Source organism: Theropithecus gelada, chromosome 8, assembly GCF_003255815.1.
Source record: "Theropithecus gelada isolate Dixy chromosome 8, Tgel_1.0, whole genome shotgun sequence".
Taxonomy (NCBI): domain Eukaryota; kingdom Metazoa; phylum Chordata; class Mammalia; order Primates; family Cercopithecidae; genus Theropithecus; species Theropithecus gelada.
Window position 1 is genome coordinate 69,669,036 of NC_037676.1, and position 20,936 is coordinate 69,689,971.

General features: G+C 42.0%; 1 pseudogene; it reads left to right on the top strand.

Annotated features, from left to right (window-relative positions):
- The first annotated feature begins 19,594 nt into the window (after window positions 1-19,594).
- LOC112630633 lies at window positions 19,595-20,088 on the top strand (annotated as a pseudogene).
- The last annotated feature ends 848 nt before the right edge of the window (window positions 20,089-20,936 follow it).

The window sequence follows — 20,936 nt, forward strand, 5'->3', positions numbered from 1 at the left end:
TTCTTTCTTTTTTTTTTTAGCAAAACAATTTTCTATCGGTAGAGCAAGCATACACTTAAGTTCATATAATCCTTTTTTTTTTTTTTTTTTTTTGAGACAGGGTCTTGCTTTATCACCCAGGCTGGAATGCAGTGGCACAATCTTGCAATCTTGGCTCACTGTAACCTCCGTCCCCCAGGCTCAAGCAAACCTCCTACTTCAGCTTCCTGAGTAATTAGGACCACAGGCACATGCCACCATGCCCAGCTAGTTTTTTTCTCTTTTTTTTGTAGAGGCAGGGTTTCACCATGTTGCCCAGGCTGGTCTTGAACTCCTGGGCGCAACTGATCTGCCCGCCTTGGCCTACCAAACAGTTAATCCTAATGATGAATTCTGATTTTAGTAGAGGACGTATTAATCATAGCAATGAAGTTTTATTATACTACATTTTATTTTAAATAACTACATTTAACAAAAATACATTTCTAGACTGCATAGCCACAGAAACACTATACCTTCTGTTCATCTCTGAGCCTGACAGTAACACTAGCATTTGTATAACATTCTATGGCTTCCAAAGATGTCCTAAAATCTTAGGTGGTAGATGTGTAAAAAAAAAAAAAAAAAAGCAAGTTGTTGTGTATTCTGTTTTGAAAGCTTAACTTTTCAGCGAACACAGCTAGTTTTAATGACCATGTGACATAGACTCACAACCCTTGTACCGTAATTGTTAATGGCCAAAATAACAACTTAGCAGATTTTTAGTCCGATCAACAAGCAGGCATGGAACACCTGCTATTTGTAGGCACCAGCACAGAACCTCAGGTATACAAATATGATTAAAGTTAACTGCCAATTTCCAGAGGCTATTCTTCAGCAGAAGTATATTTATGGAAGTAAAAGGGAGAGAACAATGAATTTTGATAAGAAAGATCAAGGAAAGCTTTAAAAATAAGTGGCATTTGATTTAAGTCCTATCAAGAAGAATCTTTTAAAAAAAGAAATTACCAGCATTGTCTTTCAAAGATATCTGCTTAGGAAGTTGTGTTTTCATTCCACTGATGGGGCTGATGTGCAAGATATTTTAGAAATTACGTCTGGATCCTATTTTGCATCACAGGATAATCAACCCCATTTCACTGCAGTCACACTTTGCTTTTTTAGTAGACGGCTCTCCAGTCAGTTCAAGCAGAAAGCATTTCCCCTTTCAGAGGACTAGGGCTTGGAGGATGCCCAGACACTCTGGCCTCACCCCCATTTCTTTGTAGTCCGTGGAGAGATGGAGAAAGGAACAATGTTTCTGGGAATTTGCAGATCTCTGTCTAAGGGAGTTTTTCGTCTGCCACTGAGCCTAAAATGACCTGTAGAAGTGCAGAAACCATTATTGGTTTGAAGACAGCAGGCCTGTCTTAAGAGGAAATATTTTGTTCTGGATAAGATAAGAATCTTCAGTAACAAGTAAGTAGAGATTTCAGCCATTTCCATTAAACATTGCTGCATGGAAAAAAATGGAAGTAAGAGATTTTTTTCTTTTTTTTTTCATATAAAATTAAAACAACCCAGTCTTTCCAGAGTGGCACTTGTGGAAACTGGGAAACTGGGATCAGAACATAAGCCACTCAGCCTTGATGTTAGATGCTTTGCATCTCACCATGCCACCAGGGATGGGAAAACATTCTTTTTTTTTTTTTTTTCCTATTCATGGCTAGTACTCCTTACAGAATCTATCAAAAGTAAAGAGCATGCCTAAAATAATTTGGAAGTATACTTCAATTTTATCTAATGTCCAGTTCAAAGAGAGAAGACAAAAAGAGAAGAAACACGAAAGTTGGAAGAGAGAAGAATAGATAAACCAGTGGGTAAAGAAAGTAGGGTGAATTGAGAAGTGGAGGAGGACAGAAGAGAGAGAAGCAATCCATGGTGGAAGAAACACAGGTTCACATACAGAATGCTGCACTTTTATCAATGCTTTTAAAAGTGCTAAGTGACCAGGCGTGGTGACTCACGCCTGTAATCCCAGCATTTTGGGAGGCTGAGGAGGGCGGATCACTTGAGGTCACAGTTCAAGACCAGCCTGGCCAACATGGTGAAATCCCGTCTCTAATAAAAATATAAAAATTAGCCAGGCGAAGTGGTGGGCGCCTGTAATCCCAGCTACTCGGGAGGCTGAGGCAGGAGAATCGCTTGAACCCAGGAGGCCGAGGTTGCAGTGAGCCGAGATTGTGCCACTGTACTCCAGCCTGGGCAACAGAGCGAGACTCCATCTCAAGAAAAAAAAAGTGTGTGGTACCTCCCGCCTCCCCATCCCTGCTCCTGCCATGTAAGATGCCTGCTCTTGCTGCCTTTTGCCATGAGTAAAAGCTCCCTGAAGCCTCCCTAGAAACAGATGCTGCCATGCTTCCTGTGAAACATGTGGAACCATAAGCCAATTAAACCTCTTTTCTTTATAAATTACCCAGTCTCAGGTATTTCTTTAGAGCAATGGGAAAATAATAGACTAATATACATATTAAATACGTATAAGTATAAAGTCAGTAAAATATCTACACATATATTTATATATGTAAACTAATTACTATAGATCAATCAGCAGGGAGATAGAGATAGATATATAAGACATGATTCTTAGCCTTCAGAAGTTTAAAATCTAGGAGGGGAGATAAAAGTGAAAACATATCATTACAAAGCAATAGAAATAATTGCCATAATGGATATGTGAACTGAAGCAAAGTGGAGAAACTAACTTTGCCCAGAAGAGAAAAAAAGGAATTAACTTATATTGGGACTATTACTCTATTTCATAAGTCACAATTTTCACATTCCAACGTAAGAGGGGAACAGCTGTATAAGGTTTTAAAAATTCATCTTGGCCGGGCGCCTTTAATCCCAGCACTTTGGGGGGCCGAGGCGGGCGGATCACGAGGTCAGGAGATCGAGACCATCCTGGCTAACATGGTGAAACTCCATCTCTACTAAAAATACAAAAAATTAGCCGGGTGTGGTGGCACGCACCTGTAATCCCAGCTACTCAGGAGGCTGAGGCAGGAGAATCACTTGAACCCAGGAGGCAGAGGTTGCAGTGAGCAGAGATAGCACCACTGCACTCCAGCCTGGGTGACAGAGTGAGACTCTGTCTCAAAAAAAAAATATATATATATATACACACACACACACACACACACACACACACACATATATTTTAAAAAATTTATCTCATTAAGCAAATAGGCCTGCAATAGCATTGAGAGTGTGATACAAGAATTTGCAACATGGAATAACAGTTGCATAATGTACCAAGGAAGTGCTGAAACTACCCCATTAATTAAGCCATTCTTTAATTTAATTGTATGATAGCGTGTGTAAACAGACTACTGTGAATAAATGATATACTAGACATATGTATATCATTTTATTTGTTCACGCATTTGGAAAAGCTTCATGTGCAACATATTGTGTAGGTACCAATGAGGAAACAGATTATCAAGGCATCATTCCTGCCTCAAGGAGATGATAACCTTGTAAGGGAAGTAAAATATGCTAAAGTGACTACAATCCAGAGCAGTTTGTGCCCAGTGTCCTGAGAGCTATATAACTAAAATATGAAAGAGTTTAGAGAAAATGCTTAGCCTGGGTATGAAGGATGACTTTTTGGGAGAACATGAATTTGAACTGGGTCATCAGGAATGGGTAGGTTTATTGCAGGTGGCTATCATGGAGACAGGGTAAATGTTCCAAATAAAAGAATCCTTTGAATCATGAGCATAGCAACAGCAAATATTCTAACTTGGTTTGAGTATAACGAACATAAAGCAGAGTTGTGGGAGATAATTTTTGAAGGATTAATTAGCAATAGGTCATAGTGGCCTGAACCTTAGGAAAAAACCCGAACAATTCTACCAACATTTATTGAGGGCTTATAATAGCCCAAGAGTTGAGAATTCATAGATTAATAAAATGAAGTCACTGTCCTTGGCAACTCAGATGTACTATTCCCGATGTCTTAGAGATAAGTGTAGAACAATGATTACAAAATCTGAGGGTATGTGCTATAATGAAGATATGTACAAAGGACTGTGGGAGCAATTACCTCTCGCTGGAGGAGTTAGAAAAGACATCAGAGAGGAAATGCTATTGCAATTGGGTCTTGATAAATGAGTGCAGAAAAAACAAGGACATAATGTTTCTTCTGCATACAAAGTCCCAGAGACATGGAAGAGCTGGCTTAATCAAAGAACAAACTGTGATCCAATGTGACTCAAGGAGGAAGTATTGGGAATTAAGGCTGTAAAGAGAGGTCAGGGTCAAAATGAGAAGGGCCTCATGCATTGTGCTAAGGAACGTTGGACTTAAGTCTTTTCAGCTTGTGATTTTCAATATTTTAAATGCTAGAATTTTTGGCAGGATAGTGGAAAGGATTAAAAGTCCAGAAACTTTAGCCAGGCTTGGTGGCATGTGCCTGTAGTCCCAGCTACTAGGGAGGCTGAGGCAGGAGGATTGCTTGAGCCCAGGAGTTAAAGGCTGCAGTGAGCTATTATTGTGCCACTACACCCCAGCCTGGGTGACAGAGCAAGACCCTCTCTTAAAAAAAAAAAAAAAAAAAAAAAAAAAAAAAAAAAATCTGGATACACTAAACAAGCCAGCAGCAATTACAGCACAAACCATAGTATAGTGTAGTTATGGTCTCACAGTGTCTATAAAAGCATCCATAGTTACTGCACTATTCACTTGGTTGACCTTCAGCACTATGTTTCTTTTGGAATAGAGCTGTTTATTCCCAGGCAGTGTGCACTTTTGAATACTCAGAGGCAATGTTCTCACAAGTTCCAGTAAGCACCAGATCATTCCCTTGGCGTAGACTTGATGTTACTCTAAGCCTCTTTCCTCTTACTTATAGCAAGTTGTACTCTGTTTAATACTCCACAAGTTTCTCAGATCAGCATTGTTTGACAGAAATTGCTCTTAGAAGTTTGAATGCTGGCCGGGCGCGGTGGCTCATGCCCGTAATCCCTGTACTTTGGAGGCAGATGGATCAGCTGAGGTCAGGAGTTCAAGACCAGCCTGGCCAACATGGCAAAATCTTGTCTCTAGTAAAAATACAAAATTAATTGGACGTGGTGGTGGGCCCATGTAATCCCAGCTACTCGAGAGGCTGAGGCAGGGGAATCGCTTGAACCCTGGAGGTGGAGGTTGCAGTGAGTGGAGACTGCGCCATTGCGATCTCGCCTGGGAAACAAGAGCAACACTCCATTTCAAAAAAAAAAAAAAAAAAAGAAAATTGAATGCGTTCTACCTATTGATCAAAAGGTAGTAGGATGTTTGCAAAGCATGCAAGGTATAACACAAGGGAAGACACAAAGTGCCGTGTCTTACCAGATGAAAACAATTGCTGTAGGCAATAGAGTCCTGAAAGATGTTTAAATGGGTGGATCCTAAAACCAAAGCGACAATATGAGCATATTAATCAAAATGCCATGTGCAAAATGGTTTGAAGAATGGAGAGGCTGGGAGCTGATGTGGCCATTTAAAGCCAGAACGAGGACCAGAACTAGAGTTTCAGTAGAAAGGGAGATTAGGAGCCACTTTATTAAGGAAATATGGGATTTGGCAATTGAGCATATGGGGAAGGGGTGTCATGAAAAGGAGTAAAAGATGGATCTGACATTTTACGCCTGGCTGAATGGAAGAATACTGGTGCCATTACAAGGAATAGGATAATCAGGAATAACAGCTATTTTGGATTATATGAGAAATGTGGCTCAGGGTAATTGAGTTTTAAATGGTAGTTATAAATTAGCCAAGATTAGTGACGTCTTTTAGAATATTCTTATGGTTCTAATAAAATCCTGGGGAAAGTGGATATTGCCCATATAGCAGTTCGGTGTGTTTTGACTTTTTGTTTATAGTGTCCCATATATAATTGCCTTTATTTAATTAATTAATTTTTTTGAGATGGAGTTTCACTCTTCTTGCCCAGGCTGGAGTATAGTGGCACAATCTTGGCTCACCTCCCGGGTTCAACTGATACTCATGCTTCAACCTCCCAAGTAGCTGGGATTACAGGCATGTGCCACCATGTCTGGCTAATTTTTTGTATTTTTAGTAGAGATGGGGTTTCACCATATTGGTCAGGTTGGTCTTGAACTCCTGACCTCAGGTGATCCACCCACCTCGGCCTTCCAAAGTGCTGGGATTACTGGTGTGAGCCACACCCAGCCTATAATTGCCTTTAAATGCAATTTTGTTTTTGAAAAGCTGATTTACTTACCATTTTTGTGGAATCCATTAATAGGAGAACATTCCCAACAGATATAGGCCTTAAGAAGGAGTATTCTGGGGGCTACACCTCTGGGAATCGAGATGTTGCTGATAGGTTACTGGCTGTAAACTACTTGCCAGTCTAGGGATTCCGGTAAGGTCATTTCTCTGGGGAAAGATGTCTGTAGGCTGTTTCCGTGGTCTCCACCTTTCCATCTTGGGGCTGGGGCATATGCAGATTCCTGCAGTACAAAATGCACAAAAGTACCAGCCTCTAGTAGGTTGTAGGCAATCTTCAAGCAGAGTTGTAACTAGGCGACTCTAATTTTGAGCTCTGTTGTTCTCTTACTACAAATGAGGAAGTGAAAAACAACTTTTACTTGTTAGTTATTTCCCCAGTTTGAAAAAACGGAAACAAAACCACCTGAGTAACCCAAACCCACAGTTTAGTGAACCCAAGCACAAATTTGAGTGATTGGGTCAAAAAGCCTTTTCTTATGATTTGCAAACCAGAACCAGGAGCTCCAGATTTCCCTAGGGTGCCCCGATGATGTCTTTGTCAGTGGTGCTCATCTTATTACGCAGGTACCCAAAATGGTACAGGAGATGGTTTCATTGGCATTCATATCACTAGATCCGTTTGCAACACGGAACATATCGAAACACACATCCTTGGGCCAGGTGCGGTGGCTCATGCCTGTAATCCCAGCACTTTGGGAGCCTGAGGCAGGAGGATTGCTTGAGGTCAGGAGTCTGAGACTAGCCTGGGCAACATAGCAAGACCTTGCCTCTAAAAAAAAAAGATAAGAAAAAGAAAAAAAAATAGCTGGGCATGGAGGCATACGCCTGTTGTCCTAGCTACTAGGAAGGCTGAGGTGGGAGGATGAACTGAGCCCAGGAAGTCAATGCTTTAGTGAACTATGATTGCACCACTGTACTGCAGTCTGGGTGACAGAGTGAGACCCTGTCTCTAAAAACAAAAGCAACAACAAAAAATCCACATCCTTGGCAGTCTTGAACCTTAGCTGCATTCCTTGCAGGAGCTGCCAGTGGGAATCTACAGGGTGAGAGGAGTTTGGAGTTTGAGATAAAGGCCTCTCCCTCACAGGAGAGGGAAGGCAAAAGGGTGGAGAAGGGGTGTTGAGACTAGCAACAAGCTGTTTTGTTTTCCAAGCTGTTTTGTTTTCCACGGCATTTCCCCCCACTTCATCCACTGCTGAACCCAGAGTTCTCCAAATGAACCATTTAATTATCAAAGAATAATGGTGCAACAAGATTTCACTTTTCCCAGCCCCTGATCGGTAATGAAGGTGTTGGTGAAGAGAGAAATAGCTGGCACATGGAACTTTAAAGTAGAAGATACTGTGGTTTTCTGGCTTTGCAGTGAAAAGGCTGGTGGGGGCCATTGGTGTGCATTGGCAATGGCTGAAGTAAGAACTGGGTCTTGATCATTTCTGCTTTTCCCCCTCTTCTGTGTCAGTTGTATTCACAGAAGTATCGAATGCCTGGGTAAAGCTAGTGGGAATTATCTAACCTCCTCTTACAGCCCCAAGATACAGCCTGAGCATTCTGACTTGAGCCACAATAAGGGCAGTTCGGCACAGCTGACAAAATTATGAGGCTACGCAGAATCCTTTTCTCTGAATGTTGGGAGACTCATCTCTCCTTTACCTATGTTGCTTTGATTAATGATGTTTCCATAGGGTCAGTTTCACACCTTCAAATGTAGGATAACATTAAGGAAAGTAGATTAAGACTGAATGAAATGTGCAGTGTTCTCTCAAGCCATTCCAAATATTGGAAGGTTTTGGCAAAACATCTAACTGGCTTTTTAACTTTCTGCACAGATCAAGCCCTGGAGCCAGGATGTGAGGTCCATGGCACTGCTTGGAGCATAAACCTCAGTTACCCTAACCTTGGTGTGTCCTTGCAGGTAACTGTGCCAGCAGGGATGGAGAGGCTGGATCAGCCTCCTCCATTTAGCCAGGGTTCATTTTCAGTAGTAACTCAGTCCCTCCCATAGATATCTGAAAAACAAAATGCACATTTCATCAATATAAATCAGATTTCAATTATTAGAGCCTTTGAGTTCAGTTCTTCATTTAAATACAGCTGTTTTACTAATTTTGAATTGAATAAAATGTTATTCCTTCTTTCCCTACCACTTGGACAAGAGGAAGTATGAGTTTTTTGTATAGCTCATTAGTGGGGTAACTCTGGCTTCCATCTTGTAAGCCAAACTATTGCCCTCAGCTAGAGAGATGTTTGTTATTTTATAATATCCTCATTTCTGGGACTTTCTAACAGCTGCTTCTGTTTGCTGTTTTGCATTTTCCCAATTTCTCTTCACAATCTCATAACCAAGTGAGATTCTATTTATTCTTTTTTTTTCAGCTTATTAATATACTGCCATGCCTCCTGGCTGCAAAAATATGATAAAATCACTGGGAAAAGAATTCAATAATTAATGAGAGTTTTTCTCCCTCAGTTTACAACATTCAGAAAAGAAAACCTTATTAAAAAATCTTAGAATGTAGCTATAACCTTCAACTCTTAAGGACGGGAAACATATGGTTCTCTGGACTACAGAAAGAATGCTTTAAAAATGTTTTTTTTCAAAAGTCTAGGAATTATTAAGAGGATCATGCCAGCCAAATTTAATTGACATGAAGAGAGACTGTAAGAGCCTAATACTGTCAGTTTTAGATTCTCCAAGGTCTTCAGAGCATTAGTCATTTTAGGATCTCTTCTGACAATAAAAGGGTATTCTCATCTTGTCTGTTCCATTTAAATGGGTTGAGTTTTAATGAAGGACAAATGACACCGCTAACAGAGCAGAGACCTTTACTGAACTGGAAATATTTTATTTTATTTCTTTGACAAACATTTTTCCATATATCTCTTGTGGGCCATATCCTATGCCGTATTATAACAACATAACTTACTTTATTTGAGCAAATATTGTGGGATCACAGATAGAAAAGGCCACAAACCCTGTGTGGAGAGTTAGAGAACTGTCAAGGACTGTGAAGAATCTGGGATTTTACCCTACTTGCAAGCTAACCAGCTAGCCTGGTGATATGGTTAGGCTTTGTGTCCCTACCCAAATCTCATCTTAAATTGTAATCCCCATAATCCCCACATGTCTAGGGAGAGACCTGGTGGGAGGTGATTTGATCATTGAGGTGGTCTCATCCTTGCTGCCCTCATGATAATGAGTGAGTTCTCACAAGATCTGATGGTTTCATAAGGGGCTCTTCCCCCTTTGTGTACCACTCTCTCTTGCCTGTGTCCATGTAAGATGTACCTCTTCCCCTTCCGCCATGATTGTAAGTTTCCTGAGGTTACCCCAGTCATGCAGAACTGTGAATCAATTAAACCTCTTTCCTTTATAAATTAGCTGGTCTTTGGTATTTTCTTTTATTTTTTGAGACAGAGTCTCACTCTGTCACCCAGGCTGGAGTGCAGCAGTGTGGTCTCGGCTCACTGCAACCTCTGCTTCCCGGGTTGAAGTGATTTTCCTGCCTCACCCTCCCCAGTAGCTGGGACTACAGGTGTGTGCCACCACACCTGGCTAAATTTTGTAGTTTTAGTAGAGATGAGGTTTTGCTATGTTGGCCAGGCTGGCCTTGAATTCCTGACCTCAGGTGATACACCCACCTCAGCCTCCCAAAGTGCATTACAGGCATGAGCCACCGGGCCCGACTTAGGTATTTCTTTATAGGAGGGTGAGAACAGACTAATACACCTGGTAATGTTTAATGGATGCTGGCAGAAGACATAAGAACTCTAGGTCAGGGACAAATGACTTTATGATTGATAGCACCGTGAGCGGCATGAGCATGACATTGGTGCTGGGTCCCCATTCCCCACCCCCATCCCCCTAGTCCCACGGAGCTGAAAAACAGCCCTGGTGAAGAGCAGTCAGGGCCTTGTGTTCTTGGTATACCTGGCAAGAACGTGCAGGGATGGATGCTTAAAGCTCACAAGGAATTGCTTCTTCCAGCAAACATGTCACTGAGAAGACACATAGGCTGGGATGAATAGATACTTGATGAGAGCAAAGAGGACTCATTGCAGTCAGAGGAAACAGGATTTGCAAAGGCCCTGAGGCATGAGGGACACTGAGCGAACAACGGACTATCTGGCATGATTGGGATGATGATCTTAAGGTTAGACAAGTAGGCTGGCAACCATTCATCAAGGGCTTTGCATGCTATTGAGATTATGGTGTATGGCTTTTTGTTTTATTTTGACCCAACAAATTTCAGAACATTTTAAGCAGAGGAATGCCATGATTGAATTTTTAAATTATTATTATTATTATTATTATCATTATTTTTGAGATGGAGTTGTGTTCTTGTTGCCCAGGCTGGAGAGCCAGTGGTGTGATCTCGGCTCACTGCAACCTCTGCCTCCTGGGTTCAAGGGATTCTCCTGCCTCAGCCTCATGAGTAACTGGATTACAGGTGCCCACCACCAAGCCTGGCTAATTTTTGTGTTTTTAGTAGAGAGGGGGGTTTCACCGTGTTGGCCAGGCTGCTCTTGAACTCCTGGCCTCAAATGATCTGCCTGCCTCGGCCTCCCAAAGTGCTGGGATTATAGGTGTGAGCCACCATGCCCAGCCTGAATTTTATTTGCTATTATCTGGTGATATAGTGTAGAGAAGAGACTGGATAATAGCTAATCAGAGATAAGCTCTATGGGCCTTTAACCAAGTGTCCTTGAAACACCTTGCTTTTTAAGTGTTTTTTAAACCCTTTGCATTTTTTTCCTATTTTTCTAAGACTTCACTACCTTATCGTACCCTATGTCTCATTTTCACCTTCAAGGACCTCACACACTTACCTTCATGCCTGGCAGCCCTCTCCCTTCCACCCACGTTGAATATGCTGATATGAGCTGATACAGGGTAGGAATATTTCTATTTAACTTACTGAATTTCTCAGTATTTTTAGAGTTGTAAACATGTTATTTTCTGAGAATTTATCTACTTTTTTTTCCATATGCCAATATTCTAGTAAGAATTTTTTACTTGGCATAACATAATTTATAAATTCAAGTCTAAGAGGTAAATGTAACATTCAATTTATTAAAATAAACACACTGTATTCCAAATAGCATTTATTCTAAAAAGGATATGAAGACAAGTATGAGTATGATATTTTAAGAGATTAAAAGATAGAAATGGACTACATTGAACATAACAAAGTCAAAATACAAAATATTTATTTTCTTTATGATTTCAAGACCCTTCCAAATTTTGCAATGTATTCTGGGGCAGAAGTGATGATTTTTAAAGCCCATTTAGTGGTTTAAAACAATACAATCTTTTTTTTTTTTTTTTTTTTTGAGACGGAGTCTTGCTCTGTTGCCAGGCTGTAGTGCAGTGGTGCGATTTTGGCTGACTGCAACCTCTGCCTCCCTGGTTCAAGCAATTCTCCTGTCTCAGCCTCCTGAGTAGTTGGGATTACAGGCGCATGCCACTATGCCCAGCTTATTTTTGTACTTTTAGTAGAGACGGGGTTTCACCATGTTGGCCAGGATGGTCTCCATCTCTTGACCTTGTGATCTGCCTGCCTTGGCCTCCCAAAGTGCTGGGTTTACAGGCGTGAGCCACCGTGCCTGGCCTTTTTTTTTTTTTGAGACAGTTTCATGCTTGTAACCCAGGCTGAAGTGCAGTAGCGCCATCTTGGCTCACTGCAACCTCTGCCTCCCAGGTTCAAGCAATTCACCTGACTCATCCTCCTGAGTAACTGGGATTACAGGTGTGCACCCCCACACCCAGCTAATTTTTGTGTTTTAGTAGAGACAGGGTTTCACGATGTTGGCCAGGCTGGTCTTGAACTCCTGACCTCATGTGATCTGCCCACCTCAGTCTCCAAAAGTGCTGGGATTACAGGCATGAGCCACCGTGCCTGGCGGAAAACAACACACATTTCTTCTACATTTTGGAGGGCAGAAGTATGCAGTCATTTTCACTGGGAAAAGTCAAAGTGTTGGCAGGACTGTTTCCTTTTGGAAGCCCTGAGGGGAAGGATCTGTGTCCTTGCCTTTTTTAGCTGCTAGTGACTGCCTGTATTCCTTAGCTTGTGGCCTCTTTCTCAATCTTTTTTTCTTCTTTTTTTTGAGATGGAGTCTTGCTCTGTCACCCAGGCTGGAGTGCAGTGGTGCAATCTCAGCTCACTGCAACCTCTGCCTCCTCGGTTCAAGTGATTATCCTGCCTCAGTCTCCTGAGAAGCAGGGATTATAGGCACTGCCACCACTCCCAGCTAATTTTTGTAATTTTACTAGAGGGGGGAGGTTTCCCCATGTTGGCCAGGCTGTTCTCAAACTCCTGACCTCAAGTGATTACCCACCTCGGCGTCCCAAAGTGTTGAGATTACAGGTGTGAGTCACTGCACCCAGCTCTCTTTCTCAATCTTCAGAGAACATCATTCCAGTCTCTTTCCTTCATCGCATCTTTCTCTGACTCTGGCTCTTCCTTCACTCTTCTTCTAAAGATCATATTATTACAACAGGCCCACCCAGAAATCCAGAATAACCTCCCAACTTCAAGATCCTTAACCTAATCACACCTGCAAATTCTCTTTTGCTTAGAGGGAAACATTCACAGGTTCTGAAGATTAGAAGAAAGACATATACTGTGGGGCTTCATTATCCAGCCAACCCCAATTCCTCCTCCTACTGAAATTAGTGCTTTTTTTTCTTTCTATAGCATTACTTGATTTGGGGTTACAGCTGAGATAATTGGGCTCCCTAGACCTGTCATCCGTGTATTGATCTGTTTTAGAATAAGTTTAGAATAGTAAGTTCTTGGAACTGTAGGCTTCTGAGGGAATCCTTCTTCCCCACAGAATGACTCATCCTTGAATACGCCAGGCAGGTTCATTATCTCCATCTCTCACTTGCAACCCCTGTCTCTGCCCTATCTGGACGCCTCAGCCTTCTCACTTCAGTGCATCGTGCTTTCACACTGCAAATGGCTGGTATCTGCATCTTTTTGCTGCAAGGTTTACCCTAATCTCTGGAGCCTGTTCCATCTGAGTTTAGAAAAGACTGGAAATGCTATGGGAATTAATACCCATATCCCCCAGTAGCCTACAATCATGAATGAAGTAGTGTATAAATATCCCAGCCCCCCTCATTTCATTTTTGCCACTTGTTTTATTGAGATATAATTCCCATAACATAAAACTCATCATATTAGGCCTGGTGTGGTGGCTCACGCCTGTAATCCCAGCACTTTGGGAGGCCGAGGCGGGCGGATCACGAAGTCAGGAGTCCGAGATCAGCCTGGCCAACAAAAGTGAAATCCCGTCTCTACTAAAAATACAAAAAAAAAAATTAGCCAGGCGTGGTGGCGGGTGCCTGTAGTCCCAGCTACTTAGGAGGCTGGGGCAGGAGAATCACTTGAACTCGGGAGGCAGAGGTTGCAGTGAGCCGAGATTGTGCCTCTGCACTCCAGCCTAGGTAACAGAGTGAGACTCTGTCTCAAAAAAACAAACAAAAAAACACACCATATTAAAGAATACTGTTCAGTGGTTTTTAGTATATTCACAATGTTATACAACCTTCACTACTATCGACTTCCAGAATGTTTCTATCCCTCCAAAGAAGCCCATACCTGTTAGTACCATCCTTTTTCCCTACTTTCTGTCTCTATGAATTGGCCTATCCTGGATGCTTCATAGAAATGTGATATAGTTTGGATGCTTGTCCCCTCCAGATCTCATGTTGAAATATGATTCCCAATGTTGGAGGTGGCACCTGGTAGGAGGTGAATAGACCATGGCCAGAGTCCTCATGAATGATCCCCTTAATGATTATCATTATCCCCTTAATGATAAGTGAGTTCTTGCTCGGTTCATGTGAAATCCGGTTGTTTAAAAGCCTGGTTCCCAACCGGGCGTGGTGGCTCACGCCTGTAATCCTAGCACTTTGGGAGTTGAGGTGGGCGAATCACTGGAGGTCAGGAGTTCAGCCTGGCCAACGTGGTGAAACCGCATTTCTACTAAAAATACAAAAATTAGCCAGGTGTGGTCCAGCTTACAGGCAGGCACCTGTAATCCCAGCTACTCTGGAGGCTGAGGCACGAAAATCACTTGAATCTGAGAGGCGGAGGTTGCAGTGAGTCGAGATCATGTCACTGCACTTCAGCCTGGGTGACAGAGTGAGTGAGACCCTGCCTCAAAAAATAACAAAACAAAACAAAACCAGTCTGTTTCCCCACTCCCCACCCCACCTATCTCTCTTGCTCCTGCTGTTGCCATGTGATGCACCTGCTCCCCCTTCACTTTTCACCACTGAAAACTTCAGAGGCTCTCACCAGAAGTAAATGCCAGCACTACATTTCCTGTACACCCTGCAGAACAGTGATCCACTCACACCTCTTTTCTTTATAAACTACCCAGTCTCAGGTGTTCCTTTACAGTACTGCAAAGCACTAACACAAAAAATGGAACCAAACAACATGTGGTTCCTCATTTCTTAGATGGATATCATCAAGACACCTGTTCAGGCTGGTTGTCTGACTTCCCCAGCATGATTAAGCTCCAGTTGCCCATAGTGGCACTGGGCAATGAATTGGCTGCCCTTCCTTTCCTGCCTCACTTCCCTGTTTATCCGCTGGTGTTTCTGGGATCACCTCTCAAAGAAAGTGCTTGTACTAGAATCCTTGCTTTGGAATCTGCTTCTTGGGGAACCCAAACTAAATACTAAGCATATCTAGCTAATTAATCAATTCATCAAAGATACACTGAATATTTTACTCTGTGCTTGGCACATTGTTCAATGCTGAAGATTCAGCGCAAACAAGTTAGGCATCCTTTCCGTTCTCATGGAGGGTGTTGAAGCAGGTAATAAAGGCATTAAGCAAATTACAAGACAGATGAGTATTACAAAGTAATGGGTGAGGGAAGGCCTTCTTAATTAAGAATGAGACCTGAAGAATGGGAAGCAGTTTTCCTAGAGAAGAGGGTGGGGAAAATTTTCCAGGCACACAAACCCACTCCCAGATAAGGGTGAACCTGGTGCTTTGGGAGATCGTGAGAAAACCATACGACTCTTGCAGAAAGAGTTGGAGGAAAATAGCTGAGGTAGATACTTTACCTTCAAGGAAAGACTTAATGTCCAGCTGTGCAGCGCATGGTCGGCAGACAGTCTACAGCTGTTAGCTGGTTCAGGTCGGCCTCAGCTCCTGAAAGCTGCCTTGACCAAGGTCACGCCCTTTCTGGAGCAGCCTGCATCTGGTGACCAAGCAACATTGGGATATAGAGGCCCAGCTGTCTGGCCTTATGGGGGACATTCTTCTTTAAAAATTTTAAGCATTAATATATTATATACTAAAATTTAAGAAGAAAAATTGGTTAACATGCTGTATTTCCATTTTTTTTTCTTTCAGTAGTTTTTGGGGAACAGGTGGTTTTTGGCTACATAGATAAGTTCTTTAATGGTAATTTCTTTTCTTTTCTTTTTTCTTTTTTTTGGGGACAGAGTTTTGCTCTTGTCTCCCAGGCTGGAGTGCAACAGCACGATCTCAGCTCACTGCAAGCTCCATCTCCTGGGTTCAAACGATTCTCCTGGCTTAGCCTCCCCAGTAGCTAGGATTACAGGTGTGCGTCACTGGCTAATTTTTGTATTTTTAGTAGAGACGGAGTTTCACCATGTTGGCCGGGCTGGTCTCGAACACCTGACCTCAGGTGATCTGCCTGCCTCTACCTCCCAAAGTGCTGGGATTACAGGCGTGAGCCACCGCGCCTGGCCTTTAGTGGTAATTTCTGAGATTTTGTGCACCTGTCACTCGAGCAGTGTCCACTGTACCCAATATATAGTCTTTTATTCTTCTCCCCATTCCCAGCCCTTTCCCCAAGTCCCAAAAGTCCATTGTATCATTCTTATGCCTTTGCAACCTCGTAGCTTAGCTCCCACTGTTAAGTAAGGATATATAATATTTGGTTTTCCATTCCTGAGTTACTTCACTTAGAATAATGGTCTCCAATTCCATCCAGGTTGCTGCGAATGCCATTATTTTGTTCCTTTTATGGTTGAGTAATATTCCATGGTATATATTATATGTATGTAATATATACCCTATATAATATATACCATGATATATGTATGATACATATCAATATATATACCATGATATATATACACTATATATAATATATAATATGTACCATGGTGTTTATATATAATATATAATATATGCCATGGTGTGTGTATATATAATATATATACATCATGGTATATATATAATGTATATAATATATATACCATGGCATATATGTTATATATGTAACATATATATCATGGTATATATTATATATAATATACACACACATATACCACATTTTTTTCATCCACTCGTTGATTGATGGGCATTTAGGCTGGTTCCATATTTTGCAATTGCAAATGTGCTGCAATAAACATGTGTGTGCAAGTGTTTTTCTCATATAATGACTTCTTTTCCTCTGGGTAGATATCCAGTAGTGGGATTGCTGGATCAAATGGTAAATCTATTTTTAGTTCTTTAAGGAATTTCCATACTGTTTTCCATAGTGGTTGTACTTGTTTACATTCCCACTAGCAGTGTAAAAGTGTTCCCTTTTTACCACATCCATGCCAACATCTAGCATTTTTTGATTTTTTTAAATTGTGACCATTCTTGCAGGAGTAAGGTGGTATTGCATTGTGGTTTTGATTTGTATTTCCCTGATAATTAGTGATGTTGAGCATTTTTTCATGTTTGTTGGCCATTTGTATATCTTGTTTTGAGAATTGCCTATTCATGTCCTTTGCCCACTTTTTGATGGGATTATTTGTTTGTTTCTTGCTGATTTCTTTGAGTTCCTTGTGGATTCTGGTTATTAGTCCTTTGCTGGATGCATAGTTTGTGAATATTCCCCTTGTGGGGGACATTCTGACGGGCAATAGTCAACCCAGAGCTCCCGGCTGAGTTTGCTGGGTCTACAACACAGTTCAATTACTTCCTCAGTCCAGTCCTGCTTTGGCCTACTCCCCTTTGCAGGTGTTGATTCTTGATAAACATCTTGCCTCAAACTGTTGGAACCTACTCCCAGAGAACTCTGCGTCCCATAGCAGTGAAACAAGGCGGCTTTGTATCATAGGTGATAATATTACCAAGTATCTCCTAAAACACAACAAAGGTGAGGGCTCTTATGTCCTGAGAGGGATGGACTATACTTTTGGGGAGCAAGAACAACTTCAGAGTCCTCACTGAAAGATTTACACATAAGTTTGCAACATGTAAGTTGAGAGATTTTTGAATTCAGAGAATTCAGGGGGAGTAAGGATTTTTGGAGTATAAACATTTTGGGGGTACATTTAAAATGCTTTTTATTAAATTAGCTGGGTGTGGTGGCATGCACCTATAATCTCAGCTATGTGGGAGGCTGAGGCAGGAGAATTGCTTGAACCTGGGAGACAAAGGTTGCAGTGAGCCAAGATCGCACCACTGCACTCCAGGCTGGGTGACAGAGTAAGACTCTATCACAAAAAAAAAAAAAAAAAAAAAAAAGGCTTTTTATTCTTTGTATGTATTTTTCTAAATTTGTCTCGAGTGATACCATTTGTATATGGTTATATAAATTAACTATATTAGTAATCTGGCTATTTGGATTTATGTGTTCTTTTATCCATGGGATCTCCCAGGACTGTGAGCAAAAGGGAACATCACAGAAATACTTTTTCCATAGAGGATAATATCAGATTCCATACTACTGGCATTTAAAATTTTATGTTCTGTCTGGGCAGTAGACTTTTAAAAATATAATTAGATGCTACTCCAGTGGGTACTTTATAAAGCATTAAAATATTAAATAACTTGATAAATGTTTAACTTAGCTGGAATGAGGGTAACTACATTTCTCTGTCCTTACTGTAAGGTGTACTACTACGATCCAGTCTGCCCCCAAAATACAGATACAGAAGCTCCTTCCCCCTGCTAATGGTCCTGAGATGCTATAGATACCTGTCCTTATTACAGGTATCTTGGAGGACATGGTGGATGGTGTGGTTCCAGTTTCTGAAAGCCAGAGGCTTAGTGATGGTTGTTGCTATCCAGGCAACTGAGCAGTTGCTCTGCAGACCCTGCTAAAGTGCTGGAAGTATCCCCATCTGGCACAGCTCCTCACAGACATCCCTTCCTGGGTTCCCTGGCTCAAGTGCACCCTGACTTGGGGACTCCTCTTTGAAGGCAGTCCAGGGATCCCTGACCTAAAGCTCTCTTTTCCCCTTCCTCTAGTCACTTCCTCAGGTTTTGATGCCTCCCCTCAGGCCAGATTATAATCAAATACCCTCCTTTCTCCTTGAGATTGAAAGGACTATCACTCTCTTTAGCACTTTCTAGGTGATTTCAGAGGAAAACAATATATAGTTTAAATTTCCTGCCATATAGCAATATATGGTTTGAATATGTAAAAAATGAAAGCAATTCCATTTACATGAAGTTCTAGAACGAACAAAACCTCTCTGTGATGATAAATATCAGAATAGTAGCCGGGCGCGGTGGCTCAAGCCTGTAATCCCAGCACTTTGGGAGGCCGAGACGGGCGGATCACAAGGTCAGGAGATCGAGACCATCCTGGCTAACATGGTGAAACCCCGTCTCTACTAAAAAAAAAATACAAAAAACTAGCCGGGCGAGGTGGCGGGCGCCTGTAGTCCCAGCTACTCGGGAGGCTGAGGCAGGAGAATGGCGTAAACCCGGGAGGCAGAGCTTGCAGTGAGCTGAGATCCGGCCACTGCACTCCAGCCTGGGCGACAGAGCAAGACTCTGTCTCAAAAAAAAAAAACCAAAAAAACAAAAAAAACAGAATAGTGGTTGCCTCTGGAGGGAGTATTGACTGGAAAGAGGCATGAGGATCTTTTCTAGAATGAAGGAAATGTTCTTGAAGGGAGTGGGGGTATATGTTTGTCAAAATTTATTGAACTATATATTTAAACTATGCATTTATTTTATGTACATTTAAACAGATAAAGCAGGATGACAAATAGTTCAAAAATGAAAGAGAAATGTCCATGTGAGAATAGTTCGGCAAACATTTAGATGTCAAAATGGTTTGGTTTTAAATTTCTGACTTTATTAGGGCCATTTACAGGAAAGGCCCCACTAGCAGCATGTAGCTCTGCTAACGGATATAACAACATTTTTATCCACAGGCAATGATTTCTTATTAGTCAAGCTCTTTAAATAGAGGAGAAATGTTTGCACATTGCATATGTTTAAAAGTTAGCTAGAACTCACCGCTCTTCCTCTTCCCCTAAGTGGCCTGAGGTGATCTGTGAAAACGGTTTGCCACTCACTTGACCCAGAAAAACTCCGCGAAATCATGAAGAGGTTCAAATCTTCATGTTCACTTTAAGAACACCTGTGAAACTGCCAAGGCCATGAAGGCTATGCCTATATGGAAAGCCACCAAGTATCGGAAAGATGTCACTTTACAGAAACTGTGTACCGTTCCAAAGTTACAATTGTGGAGTGGGTAGGTGCTCCCAGGCTAAACATTGTGGCTGGGCACACGGCTGGTGGCCCAAAGAGTCTTGAATTTTTGCTGCACGTGCTTTAAAATGCAGACAGTAATGCTGAACTTCAGGGTTTAGATGTAGATGCTCTGGTCATTGAGCACAGCCAGGTGAACAAAGCATTTAAGATGCGCCATCGGACTTACAGAGCTCATGGTCAGATCAACCCGTACGTGAGCTCTCCCTGCCACATCGAGATGATCTTTGCTGAAAAGGAACACATTGAACCAGAAGAGGAGGTTGCACAGAAAAAAAAGATATCCGAGTAGAAACTGAAGAGGCAAAAACATATGGCACAGGAATAAATTCAGCACAAATAAAGACAAAGGTTAAAAAAAAAAAAAAGGTTAAAAATGAGATTCAGTACATGTTTCTGTAGCTTTTGTCAATAGCTGACCCCCAGTGTTTCTACCTACAGAGTGGTCACTAAGTTTAGAAAGTTAGAATCCCTTGAGTATTTCGGATGTATACGCATGGACATACTTGCAAGGGACATAATTATACTAAAAACGTATCTGGTTTTTAATCTGAAATTTAAATTTAATTGTGACTGGGTGCGGTGGCTCATGCCTGTAATCCTAGCACTTTGGGAGGCTAAGGAGGGTGGATCACCTGAGACCAGAGTTTGAGACCAGCCTGGCCAACATGGCGAAACCCTGTCTCTACTAAAAATATCAAAAATTAGCCAGGTATGGTGGTGGGCACTTATCCCAGCTACTTGGGAGACAGAGGCAGGAGATTTTCTTGAACCCGGGAGGTGGAGGCTGCAGTGAGCCGAGATCACACCACTACACTCCAGCCTGGGCAACAAGAGCAAAACACTGTTTCTTTTTTGTTTGTTTGTTTTTGTTTTTTTTTTTATTTTTTGAGACGGAGTCTCGCTCTGTCGCCCAGGCTGGAGTGCAGTGGCCAGATCTCAGCTCACTGCAAGCTCCGCCTCCCGGGTTCACACCATTCTCCTGCCTCAGCCTCCCAAGTAGCTGGGACTACAGGCGCCCGCCACCCCGCCCGGCTAGTTTTTTGTACTTTTTAGTAGAGACGGGGTTTCACCGTATTAACCAGGATGGTCTCGATCTCCTGACCTCGTGATCCGCCCATCTCGGCCTCCCAAAGTGCTGGGATTACAGGCTTGAGCCACCGCGCCCGGCAAAAG